The sequence below is a fragment of the Lolium rigidum genome, chromosome 1, assembly GCF_022539505.1.
Source record: "Lolium rigidum isolate FL_2022 chromosome 1, APGP_CSIRO_Lrig_0.1, whole genome shotgun sequence".
NCBI classification, from domain to species: domain Eukaryota; kingdom Viridiplantae; phylum Streptophyta; class Magnoliopsida; order Poales; family Poaceae; genus Lolium; species Lolium rigidum.
In genome coordinates, this window is record NC_061508.1 from 129,465,166 (window position 1) to 129,478,763 (window position 13,598).

Below are 13,598 nucleotides of genomic sequence, written 5' to 3' on the forward strand. Positions count from 1 at the left end.
CTTCCCATGTGAAACGGCGGCGAAAACGTGCCAGTCTACCGACCACACGCGGCAACCACCGCCCCCGTGTGGGAAGCTGTAATCGCCGACAGCACGCCTCGACGGGACGTTAAACCGCCATTACTGACCTTGACGCTGTCACGGGCAAAAATTGTCGGCCCACTGGGCATACCCCCGATGCAAACGGACGTGAAGGCACTGTAAAACCGATTTGGTGTTCCCGGGCCGACGCAAACGAAAGCGCGGGTCACTTTTGACGTCTGTTTTACGTCAGCCCGTTGGAGATGTCCTAACATTACAATCAAGCGGAAGAGAAAAATAAGAGAAAGAAAGAGAAAATAATACCAACAACGGCCAGATGGACAATGGGATCTCCTTCGGCATCGTGCACGACATCACCTCCTCCTGTGGCTAGAGGGGACTCACATTTTTGTTGGAATGATAGGTTTGCATAAAATAATTCAAAATATTTAGACTTGTGAAAAAAACAAAAAGTTAGTTTGCTTTTTCTAGAAATTTGAATTTGCTTTTCCCACATGTGCTGCTTGTTTTTATTTACAACTTGCAAGTGACAGCATTATTTTTTTGGAACTTTTTCCATTGGTAATGAACATTCAAATCTACATGCATGATGTTCTTGAGAATTGTTTGTTGATACTATGTTTTTCGAAAAAATAGTTTTGTGCTTTAGAGTTTCTTGAGAATTCTTTGTGATTTAGACTCTAGTATTTGCATTTGATGTAATTTGAATCGATTTTTTCGTTGTAGAATTTGAATTTGATGAAACGACAACCATGTTATCTGGAATTTAAGCCCTAAATCTGCAAGAAAAAACAGATTCGGAAATACATTATTAGTAATCCAGAGTTAGTCACAAACCCTAATGAACCCGGAACATGATGTGCCATGGACGGGATTCTAAGTGCTCGGTACAGGACACCACCTATACGAGCAATCAAGTGTCGCTCCAGCAGCCAACCAGATCCATTTAATCCTGTACGAATAGACCCGCAAATATACACCAGTATTACGAATTTCAGGCGATGTATCATAGTAGAAAAATTGCTAGTGGTTAACCTCCTCCACTCGTTTATCCGGAGCAACCAAGCCCGGGCATACATCGTCCGCGTTCCTGCAATCATGCCCCCTTGAGGTGTGTTTAGCTACCAGGCCACCTAGTGAATTTTCCGTGAAAACCGAGGTGAGATTTTTTTACATCGATTGTTAGTCTTCTTCATTGATACGGGGCAACCAAGAGGTTTGTTTGTGCGCTTCTCCTCTACTAATAACAGACCGTGAGGAATGAAGGGTGGAAAGTGCGGCACGTCTCTCGCTTGATGTGTCTTCTGCCTTCTTACGCTCATCGAGCCTCTTCAATTCCTCTTCCATCTTGTTCTTCTCATCTTGTATTCTTCTCTTCTCATCTTCTAGCTTTTTGTGCGCATCGATCATCTTCTTTTGTCATTCAGCCAAGAGACAATGATAATCCTGCATCTCTTCCTAGGTCTCTTCCCCTGTAAGGGATTTTACACCATTAAAAGCTTCATTGGCCCTTTTCCAGGTCGAGGCGGGCTACTGCACGGCCGGTCACGCAGAGGTCCACCGTTGGCGTTTCCATTGGTAGGAGTTTTGGCGGTAGCGTTGGCAGCTGCTGCGGCAGGGTTCCAGGCCCATTGATGACTATTGCGCCACTGGAAGTATGTTGGGCGTGTGTCCCGGCAATCACCACAATCGCGGATGGAGAGGTTGTCTTCGTTGCTTGTTGTGAGATCGTCCTGACTCGCAACATGATGAGTGTCATAGTTGAAGCAGTAGATCGTTGTTGGTGCAAGGGTCGATGTCGATGTCGAGTACGAGATTAGAGTTGCCTCTAGCTCGCTGTAGGAGCCGACGGAGGATGTCGTCGTGGACACCGTGGTAGACGATTGTGTCGTTGCCTAATCGACGGTACCTCGGAGGAGGGATCCTCACGAGGGGGAGAAGAAGTAGGGGCCATAGGGCGGAGTGCACACGGGATGGTGGTACGCGATTTACCCAGCTTCGGAACACCTGCACGATGACAGGGCCTACTGCTGCTTGTCCGGAATTATCCGGGCGCTTTCGCGTTGTTACAATGAGTTGTGGTTGTGCCTCTAGGGCTCCCGAGGATCCGGCTTATAAAGGCGCACGGATCTAGGGTTTACATGGAGAGTCCTAGCCGGAATACAAGATGCCTAACTACGGTACAATGTCTTGCCGTGTACGTCAAGGATCCGCCTTCCTCTAAGTACGTGCTGGATCCGGATACTTCATGGGCCGTCACGGATCCGGCCTCCTTCGTAGGTCGGTTGAGATCCGGCTTCCTGTTCCTGGGCCAGACTTCATCCTTCAGGATCTACAGCAACTGGGCCGCCCGATGGGCCACATGCCTCATCACCAACTATGGGCCACCCGGGCTTGCCGGATCCAGGCCATGTCGTTGATATACCCATAAAGTATACCCACAACAGTAGCCCCCGAAGTTCTCCGAGATTCATCATTCCTCCGACTTCATTCAGCTCGGATCCGAAGAGAATCTTGAAGAGCTTCAAAACCTTTACTTGTTTCCGGTATCGTCTATTCGGAAATCTTCCTTTCTCCTGAATCGGTAACGCAACGGAGATCCCACCTTTCCCGCGCACAACTCCCTTTTTTCCCGCACTAAATTTTCGGAGATGCGAATCTTCTAGCCGGAAATTTCGGGAGCGCATAGTTAAGTTACCTCCACGTCGTTTTACCGCTTTAACCTAAGACACGTGTCAGGCATCCAACGGTGAGACCGTTCAGTTTCCACCGCTAGATCTGAAACACGAATCTCCGCACGAGGTCTATAAATATCCCCTGCGCGCGGTAACTTCTCATTCTTTCACCGCATCTTTCTCTTCTTCTTCTTCCTCGTGCCGCGCCGCCCATCAGATCTGAACTCCGGCGAACTCTCGCACGGGGAACTTCTCCCGCCGCTACTCCAAGGTCTCCCTCGACCTGAGATCTGCGTGTTTGATCGGGATTTTTCCTCCGCCGCCGTTTCGTGGTCTTCTGAAGCGCAACGCTGCAAATCCGGCCAGCTCAACCTCGCCGGCGTCCCACGGATCCACCGCGCCATTAACGGTAAGTGCGTCGGTCCTGTAGAAGAAGAAGTGTAGCGTAGATTCCAATTACTCTAACATTTTAAATGGGTGCAGCCGGAAGCATGCCACTCGATTCACCGCATTGTACTGGTAGTTCTCCGAGTAGCCCAAATCTCAGTTCGTTAGAACCAATCTGTCCGGATCCCATAGCATATCTACCACCATATGTTTCCGACATCCGGCTAGCTCAACCATTTTCCGCATCTTCCAGGCACCACTCCAGGCCGGATCCCCTCCCTCAAAGAACTTCAAGAAGAACTCGAGGGTCAAGCGAGAATGGCAGCCAAAGTGCAGGAGGCGGAAAACAAGAGGGCTTCCAAGGCTCGGAACCGCGAAGGAGAACGGGGTCAATGGTGGCCCTGTGAAACCACCGACGTGGAGCTTAGAGAGCTCCAGAACGAGGGTATGATCTCCGCCTACTGGAGCTTCATACGCGACACCGACGTCCCCAAGCCCGGAGCCGATGAAATAGTTATGACCAAGGCTTGGGTGGAGCGCGGGTTGTCGCTCCCCTGCTCGAAGTTTTTCCTCTCCATCCTCAACACGTATGGGCTCCAGCCTCACAATATCTGCCCTAACTCATACCTCCTCCTCTCCAACTTTGCAACACTTTGCGAAGGGCATCTCGGAATCCGACCAGATGTCAAGTTATGGCAGTTTTTCTTCCGAGTGAAGAAGGAGACGAAGGACAAAGCAATGGTAAACTGTGGGAGCATGACGTTCATGCTCCGACCTGGACGCATGTATCCACCACACGATTCGCACGAATCCGTCCGGTACTCGGAACGCCGGATGGTTCTATGAAAAGAACGCTTCAGTTCCGGACATCCACGACGGTCTGCCCAAGTTCGTCAACGAGCCTCCGGAAGAACTCGCGAGCTGGAGCTTCGTTCCCTCACTCGCTCAAACCCCTATCCTGGAGAAAGCGGCACGGAGAATATCTTGGTTAGTCCATGACGGGCTAACCGGAGCTCAACTCACTCTTAGCTGGTTCACCCGGCGGATACAGCCACTGCGGCACAATGCGCGGTTAATCTGCGCATACACCGGGGCGGACGACCTGCTCCGGGCTACCCGCCACGACCTTCCGGCTGACTCCCTCAAAAGGAGAATCAAAACGCTCGTGAAGATAGGCCGGGGCCAACCGGTCCCGGAATTGATCAAGGATATCTACACAAACAACCAGTGTCCTCCCGTAAGCTCTGTTTCTTTCGTTACTTCAAACTTCACAAGTTTTTGGATGTTGACTTTAACTTATATTCATATTCCCTCCAGCTCGATACTTTGGCGGAGGAAAACTTTCGCACCATTCTTCGTGTTCCTGTCAGCGGCGACGGGGCGGAGGAGGCTCCGGACGACGAAGAGGAGGAAGAGGAACAGGCACCCCGCAAGGCGGCCCCTCGACCTTTGAAGCGTCCCCGCGCCAAAGCTTCCGGCTCAGAAGCCGGAGCCAGCGGCGAGGCCTCCGCCAAAAATCCCAAAACCATAAAGCCACCTCCGCTGAAATCGAAGAGAGCGGAGCGTGAACGTCTGAAAATGCTTTCAACAGCTGGCAAACGCTCGCGCCCCATCATCCCCGGCGCCCCGTAAGTTTCCGAGTATGGTGCATCTCTATTTTGATGAAGTTATTTATTATGTGAACCCCTTCACTTGTTTGCGAGGATTCCGAGTATCGCCGCCACCCGGACCACCAGCCAAGAGCCCATTACCAAGTACATGAAAAAGTCTCCGGCTGTTGGTCCCCCTACTCCAGCTCCGCCAAGCACATCTCACACTGCTCCTCAGCCGTCCCCCTCTCAAGCTGATCAATCTCCCCCTCCTGCCGCTAACACTCCACCGGAAATAGTTCCGATTAGCAGCGAAAAGGTGGGTGGAGAAGATCCGAAAGCCAAAGGACCTGCTCAAGATGAAGCAGGAGTACAAGGTCAAGGAGAAACTGAGGTCACTTCTTCCGAAAGAGCCGGAACCGGTGCTGGCGATGTCGTCGTATTTCCGAAGAACTTTGGAGATCCGAGTGACCTCACTTCTGTAATAACCCAGAACATAGGAACAACGAAGGGTAGATTTAGAAATGGGATGTGCATTTCATCGCAAAACGGGGGAAATTTTCGCGCCTTATTGCAACTAAACCTAAGAGGGATCGAGGTTCTCTCTCATTTTGCATTTAGGGTTAGGCAATGTGAGTTAGGGAAATTTCGACATGATCTCTTTTGTAACTTGTTACTTTGGGGAATGTTTGCATTTGATAAGTGTTAAACATTTAAATATAAACATCACACAATATAAACAATGAATTTAAAATTCAAACACAAGATATAAATTCAAATCATTTTGAATTTCAAAGTGAATATCAAATACAATATTTAATCAAGAATATACACATTACATAATACAAAAGCTCATAAACCAAAAACTTGAGCTTTATTGATATACAACACAATTACAAAGTCTTTACAATATTCTTGATACAAGAATTGAGATATAATGAACAGAATAAAAGAAAAGGAAAATTACAAGTTTAATTCTAAACTAAACCTAAACTAAGTGTCTTGAGGATGATCTTCTGGCCATAGTATAATTTAAACCTGCAAAATAACACAGAGAACAAGAACTAGCCAGAATACAAGTATTAGCAAGATTCAGTTTAGACAGTTAGCAGAAATAACACAAAGTTCGGTTTGGACAGATGAAACTCATCACAAGCACACTTGTGCTTGTCCAAAATCTCGGACAGCACCGGATAAACATAGGCAGACCAGACTCGAGCAAGCCACAGGGGCTCAAGTTTCACCATATGAAGGTCTGTTGCTAGGCAAGCAACGAGCAAGGCAAGGCAAGGGTGAGTCATAAAGTAAATGAGCCTGTGTGTCATGGCCAGGGAAGAAGTAGAGGCAATATAAATAGCACACAAACCCTAGAACCAGTGCACAGTCGACCAGATAAGATCACCAGGTTAGGGTGAAGCAAGAACAAGCACAGTTCATCCAGTTCATAACCAAGAACAGAAACCAACACAACCAACTTAGCCACCAGGAATCATGGTGACCTGAGAAGATCAACCAGAATCTGGAGGTGAAGGGCTTTGCACAAACCACAAGTCTGCAACAACAAAATATTTCATACTTGGAGCTGGAACAAGGTATACCAGGTTCCTGGACAGATCCAAGGGATCTGATCCATAATATATGCATGACATAATCATGGGATTGAGCAGATGCTCAAGTGGGTAGATCATCACTTGGTTTTCACCAAGGATTACTGCCAGTCTAAAAGCTACTAAAAATAGAAAGCATCTAGGTACAGATCTTGTACACAGAAACTAGCACATATGCACAGATGCATACACTAGCCAGATCAGATGCACAGATAGCACCAGTAGATGAATTGCAAGGATTAGCAGCTAATAAGACTACACAGTAAATCCTAAGCTATGAACCATCAGTAAACCCTAGGTTTTCATCAAGCAAGCATATTGGCATTCATATCAAGTATGATTCCCAAATATGCAAGCAAAGGTTGAGTAGCCACAAGATCAAATTAAATAGGTGAGCAACCAATCAGTAGCAAGGCCACTGAGGTCACATCACACTTAGCACCATTTAAAGTAAAGCCAAATATAAGACATCATTATCCAGAGTGGATTCAGATTCATTTGCTTGTTATATAATCATGAACAGCAAATTCAAAAACAAGCAAGTCATTTAAATCATCACTGCATAGGCAGTTCATCAAGAATCAGTTTACTCAAGCATGAATATGTACAAATTCATACTATTTATTGACAGTAGCACACTGTAGGGCAACAAAACACCAATCACTGCATCTTAGCCACTGGATCTAGTCCAGTAAGCTAGAGCAAGCAATAGCACATGTATGCAGTAGCATAGTGATGCTTGAGCATCAACATCACAAGGAAAGTGAATCACTTAGCCACAGTATTAATCAGGAAGACAGCACTGACATTGAATTGATCAAATGGATCAATTATAGCAAGCCAAGTGATGTCTACGTTCCCCCTCCTTTCCTGTAGACAGTGTTGGGCCCCCAAGAGCAGAGGTTTGTAGAACAGCAGCAAGTTTTCCCTTAAGTGGATCACCCAAGGTTTATCGAACTCAGGGAGGAAGAGGTCAAAGATATCCCTCTCATGCAACCCTCGCAACCACAAAGCAAGAAGTCTCTTGTGTCCCCAACACACCTAATAGGTGCACTAGTTCGGCGAAGAGATAGTGAAATACAAGTGGTATGAATAAATATGAGCGGTAATAACGGCGTGTAGTTGATGGTGGTAATATGGTAGCAGTAGTAACGCGGTAAAACGAGTAGACAAGCAGCGATAGCGATATTTAGGAACAAGGCCTAGGGATTACACTTTCACTAGTGGACACTCTCAACATTGATCACATAACAGAATAGATAAATGCATACTCTACACTTTTGTTGGATGATGAACACATTGCGTAGGATTACACGAACCCTCAATGCCGGAGTTAACAAGCTCCACAATAATGCTCATATTTTAGTAACCTTTAGTGTAAGATAGATCAACAAACTAAACCAAGTACTAGCATAGCATGCACACTTGTAACCTTCATGCATATGTAGGAGGAATAGATCACATCAATAATATCATAATGATAATTAACTCCACAATCTACAAGAGATCATGATCATAGCCTACGACAAGAACCACACGGTGCACACACTAATCACCTTTACACACGTGCAGGAGGAATAGAACTACTTTAATAACATCACTAGAGTAGCACATAGATGAATTGTGATACAAAACTCATATGAATCTCAATCATGTAAAGCAGCTCATGAGATCATTGTATTGAAGTACATGGAAGAGAGATGAACCACATAGCTACCGGTACAGCCCCGAGCCTCGATGGAGAACTACTCCCTCCTCATGGGAGCAGCAGCGGTGATGAAGATGGCGGTGGAGATGGCAGCGGTGTCGATGGAGAAGCCTTCCGGGGCACTTCCCCGCTCCGGCGGGGTGCCGGAACGGAGACTCCTGTCCCCCGGATCTTGGCTTCGCGATGGCGGCGGCTCCGGAAGGTTTTCCGTATCGTGGTTCTTCGCATCGGGGTTTTCGATCCAGGGGGCTTTATATAGGCGAAGAGGCGGCGCAGGAGGGCTGACGGGGGGCCGGACTATAGGGCGGCGCGGCCCCCTCGGCCGCGCCAGCCTGTAGTTTGGTGGGCACCGTGGCCCCCTCTGACTTCTCTGGTGTGTTCTGGATGCTTCCGGGGATTCTAAGATCTTTGGCGTTGATTTCATCCGATTCCGAGAATATTTCGTTACTAGGATTTCTGAAACCAAAAACAGCAGAAAACAGGAACTGGCACTTCGGCATCTTGTTAATAGGTTAGTTCCAGAAAATGCACGAATATGACATAAAGTGTGCATATAACATGTAGATAACATCAATAATGTGGCATGGAACACAAGAAATTATCGATACGTTGGAGACGTATCAGCATCCCCAAGCTTAGTTCCGCTCGTCCCGAGCGAGGTAAAACGATAACAAAGATAATTTCTGAAGTGATATGCCATCATAACCTTGATCATACTATTTGTAAACATATGTAGTGGATGCAGCGATCATAACAATGGTGATGACATGAGTAAACAGGTGAATCATAAAGCAAAGACTTTTCATGAATAGTACTTCAAGACAAGTATTAATAAGTCTTGCATAAGAGTTAACTCATAAAGCAATAAATCAAAGTAAAGGCATTGAAGCAACACAAAGGAAGATTAAGTTTCAGTGGTTGCTTTCAACTTGTAACATGTATATCTCATGGATAATAGTCAACATAGAGTAATATAACAAGTACAATATGCAAATATGTAAGAATCAATGCACAGTTCACACAAGTGTTTGCTTCTTGAGGTGGAGAGAAATAGGTGAACTGACTCAACATAAAAGTAAAGAGAATGGTCCTTCAAAGAGGAAAGCATCGATTGCTATATTTGTGCTAGAGCTTTTATTTTGAAAACATGAAACAATTTTGTCAACGGTAGTAATAAAGCATATGAGTTATGTAAATTATATCTTACAAGTTGCAAGCCTCATGCATAGTATACTAATAGTGCCCGCACCTTGTCCTAATTAGCTTGGACTACCGGATCTTTGCAATGCACATGTTTTAACCAAGTGTCACAATGGGGTACCTCCATGCCGCCTGTACAAAGGTCTAAGGAGAAAGCTCGCATTTTGGATTTCTCGCTTTTGATTATTCTCAACTTAGACATCCATACCGGGACAACATGGACAACAGATAATGGACTCCTCTTTAATGCATAAGCATGTGGAAACAATTATTATTCTCATATGAGATTGAGGATATGTGTCCAAACTGAAACTTCCACCATGAATCATGGCTTTAGTTAGCGGCCCAATGTTCTTCTCTAACAATATGCATGCTCCAACCATAAAGGTGGTAGATCTCTCTTACTTCGGACAAGACGGACATGCATAGCAACTCACATGATATCCAACAAAGAATAGTTGATGGCGTCCCCGAAACATGGTTATCGCACAACAAGCAACTTAATAAGAGATAAAGTGCATAAGTACATATTCAATACCACAATAGTTTTTTAAGCTATTTGTCCCATGAGCTATATATTGCAAAGGTGAATGATGGAATTTTAAAGGTAGCACTCAAGCAATTTACTTTGGAATGGCGGATAAATACCATGTAGTAGGTAGGTATGGTGGACACAAATGGCATAGTGGTTGGCTCAAGTATTTTGGATGCATGAGAAGTATTCCCTCTCGATACAAGGTTTAGGCTAGCAAGGTTATTTGAAACAAACACAAGGATGAACGGTGCAGCAAAACTCACATAAAAGACATATTGTAAACATTATAAGACTCTACACTGTCTTCCTTGTTGTTCAAAACTCAATACTAGATGTTATCTAGACTCTAGAGAAACAAAATATGCAAACCAAATTAGCAAGCTCTAAGTATTTCTTCATTAATGGGTGCAAAGTATATGATGCAAGAGCTTAAACATGAGCACAACAATTGCCAAGTATCAAATTATCCAAGACATTTTAGAGTTACTACATGTAGCATTTTCCAGTTCCAACCATATAACAATTTAACGAAGAAGAAACTTCGCCATGAATACTATGAGTAGAGCCTAAGGACATATTTGTCCATATGCTACAGCGGAGCGTGTCTCTCTCCCATAAAGTGAATGCTAGGATCCATTTTATTCAAACAAAACAAAAAACAAAAACAAACCGACGCTCCAAGCAAAGTGCATAAGATGTGACGGAATAAAAATATAGTTTCAGGGGAGGAACCTGATAATGTTGTCGATGAAGAAGGGGATGCCTTGGGCATCCCCAAGCTTAGACGCTTGAGTCTTCTTGAAATATGCAGGGGTGAACCACCGGGGCATCCCCAAGCTTAGACTTTTCACTCTTCTTGATCGTAGTATATCATCCTCCTCTCTTGACCCTTGAAAACTTTCTCCACACCAAACTCGAAACAACTCATTAGAGGGTTAGTGGACAATAAAAATTAACATGTTCAGAGGTGACACAATCATTCTTAACACTTCTGGACATTGCATAAAGCTACTGGACATTAATGGATCAAAGAAATTCATCCAACATAGCAAAAGAGGCAATGCGAAATAAAAGGCAGAATCTGTCAAAACAGAACAGTCCGTAAAGATGGATTTTATTAGGCCACCAGACTTGCTCAAATGAAAATGCTCAAATTGAATGAAAGTTGCGTACATATCTGAGGATCACTCACGTAAATTGGCATAATTTTCTGAGTTACCTACAGAGAATTAGACCCAGATTCGTGACAGCAAAGAAATCTGTTTCTGCGCAGTAATCCAAATCTAGTACTTACTTTACTATCAAAGACTTTACTTGGCACAACAAAACACAAAACTAAGATAAGGAGAGGTTGCTATAGTAGTAAACAACTTCCAAGACACAAATATAAAACAAAGTACTGTAGCAAAATAACACATGGGTTATCTCCCAAGAAGTTCTTTCTTTATAGCCATTAAGATGGGCTCAGCAGTTTTAATGATGCACTCGCAAGAAATAGTATTTGAAGCAAAAGAGAGCATCAAGAGGCAAATTCAAAACACATTTAAGTCTAACATGCTTCCTATGCATAGGAATCTTGTAAATAAACAAGTTCATGAAGAGCAAAGTAACAATCATAGGAAGATAAAACAAGTGTAGCTTCAAAAATTTCAGCACATAGAGAGGTGTTTTAGTAACATGAAAATTTCCACAACCATATTTTCCTCTCTCATAATAACTTTCAGTAGCAACATGAGCAAACTCAACAATATAACTATCACATAAAGCATTCTTATCATGAGTCTCATGCATAAAATTATTACTCTCCACATAAGCATAATCAATTTTATTAGTTGTAGTGGGAGCAAATTCAACAAAGTAGCTATCATTATTATTCTCATCAAGTGTAGGAGGCATAGTATAATCACAACAAAATTTACTCTCCATAGTAGGTGGCACCAAAAGACCACTATCATTATAATCAGAAATAGGAGGCAAAGTATCATCAAAGAAAATTTTCTCCTCAATGCTTGGGGGACTAAAAAGATCATGAAAACCAGCTTCCCCAAGCTTAGAACTTTCTATATCATTATCAACAATGGTGTTCAAAGCGTTCAAACTAATATTACTACCAGCATGCAAATAAGATCTCATAGGTTTTTTAATTTTCGCATCAAACAATCCATGTTTTAAATCAGGAAATAGAATAAGAAGCTCATTGTTGTCCATTATGCCAAACTAGTGTAAACAAGAAACAAAAAGATGCAATTGCAGGATCTAAAGGAAATAGCTTCGAGCACACACACACAACGGCGCCAGAAAAATACTTTACCTGGGACCGGTGTATGAGAGCCTTTTTACCTTTCCTCCCCGGCAACGGCGCCAGAAAATAACTTGATGTCTACGTTCCCCCTCCTTTCCTGTAGACAGTGTTGGGCCCCCAAGAGCAGAGGTTTGTAGAACAGCAGCAAGTTTTCCCTTAAGTGGATCACCCAAGGTTTATCGAACTCAGGGAGGAAGAGGTCAAAGATATCCCTCTCATGCAACCACTGCAACCACAAAGCAAGAAGTCTCTTGTGTCCCCAACACACCTAATAGGTGCACTAGTTCGGCGAAGAGATAGTGAAATACAAGTGGTATGAATAAATATGAGCAGTAATAACGGCGTGTAGTTGATGGTGGTAATATGGTAGCAGTAGTAACGCAGTAAAACAGTAGACAAGCAGCGATAGCAGTATTTAGGAACAAGGCCTAGGGATTACACTTTCACTAGTGGACACTCTCAACATTGATCACATAATAGAATAGATAAATGCATACTCTACACTTTTGTTGGATGATGAACACATTGCGTAGGATTACACGAACCCTCAATGCCGGAGTTAACAAGCTCCACAATAATGCTCATATTTTAGTAACCTTTAGTGTAAGATAGATCAACAAACTAAACCAAGTACTAGCATAGCATGCACACTTGTAACCTTCATGCATATGTAGGAGGAATAGATCACATCAATAATATCATAATGATAATTAACTCCACAATCTACAAGAGATCATGATCATAGCCTACGACAAGAACCACACGGTGCACACACTAATCACCTTTACACACGTGCAGGAGGAATAGAACTACTTTAATAACATCACTAGAGTAGCACATAGATGAATTGTGATACAAAACTCATATGAATCTCAATCATGTAAAGCAGCTCATGAGATCATTGTATTGAAGTACATGGAAGAGAGATGAACCACATAGCTACCGGTACAGCCCCGAGCCTCGATGGAGAACTACTCCCTCCTCATGGGAGCAGCGGCGGTGATGAAGATGGCGGTGGAGATGGCAGCGGTGTCGATGGAGAAGCCTTCCGGGGCACTTCCCCGCTCCGGCAGGGTGCCGGAACGGAGACTCCTGTCCCCGGATCTTGGCTTCGCGATGGCGGCGGCTGCGGAAGGTTTTCCGTATCGTGGTTCTTCGCATCGGGGTTTTCGATCCAGGGGCTTTATATAGGCGAAGAGGCGGCGCAGAGGGCTGACGGGGGGCCGGACTATAGGGCGGCGCGGCCCCCTCGGCCGCGCCGGCCTGTAGTTTGGTGGGCCCGTGGCCCCCCTCCGACTTCTCCGGTGTGTTCGGATGCTTCCGGGGATTCTAAGATCTTTGGCGTTGATTTCATCCGATTCCGAGAATATTTCGTTACTAGGATTTCGAAACCAAAAACAGCAGAAAACGAGAACTGGCACTTCGGCATCTTGTTAATAGGTTAGTTCCGGAAAATGCACGAATATGACATAAAGTGTGCATATAACATGTAGATAACATCAATAATGTGGCATGGAACACAAGAAATTATCGATACGTTGGAGACGTATCAC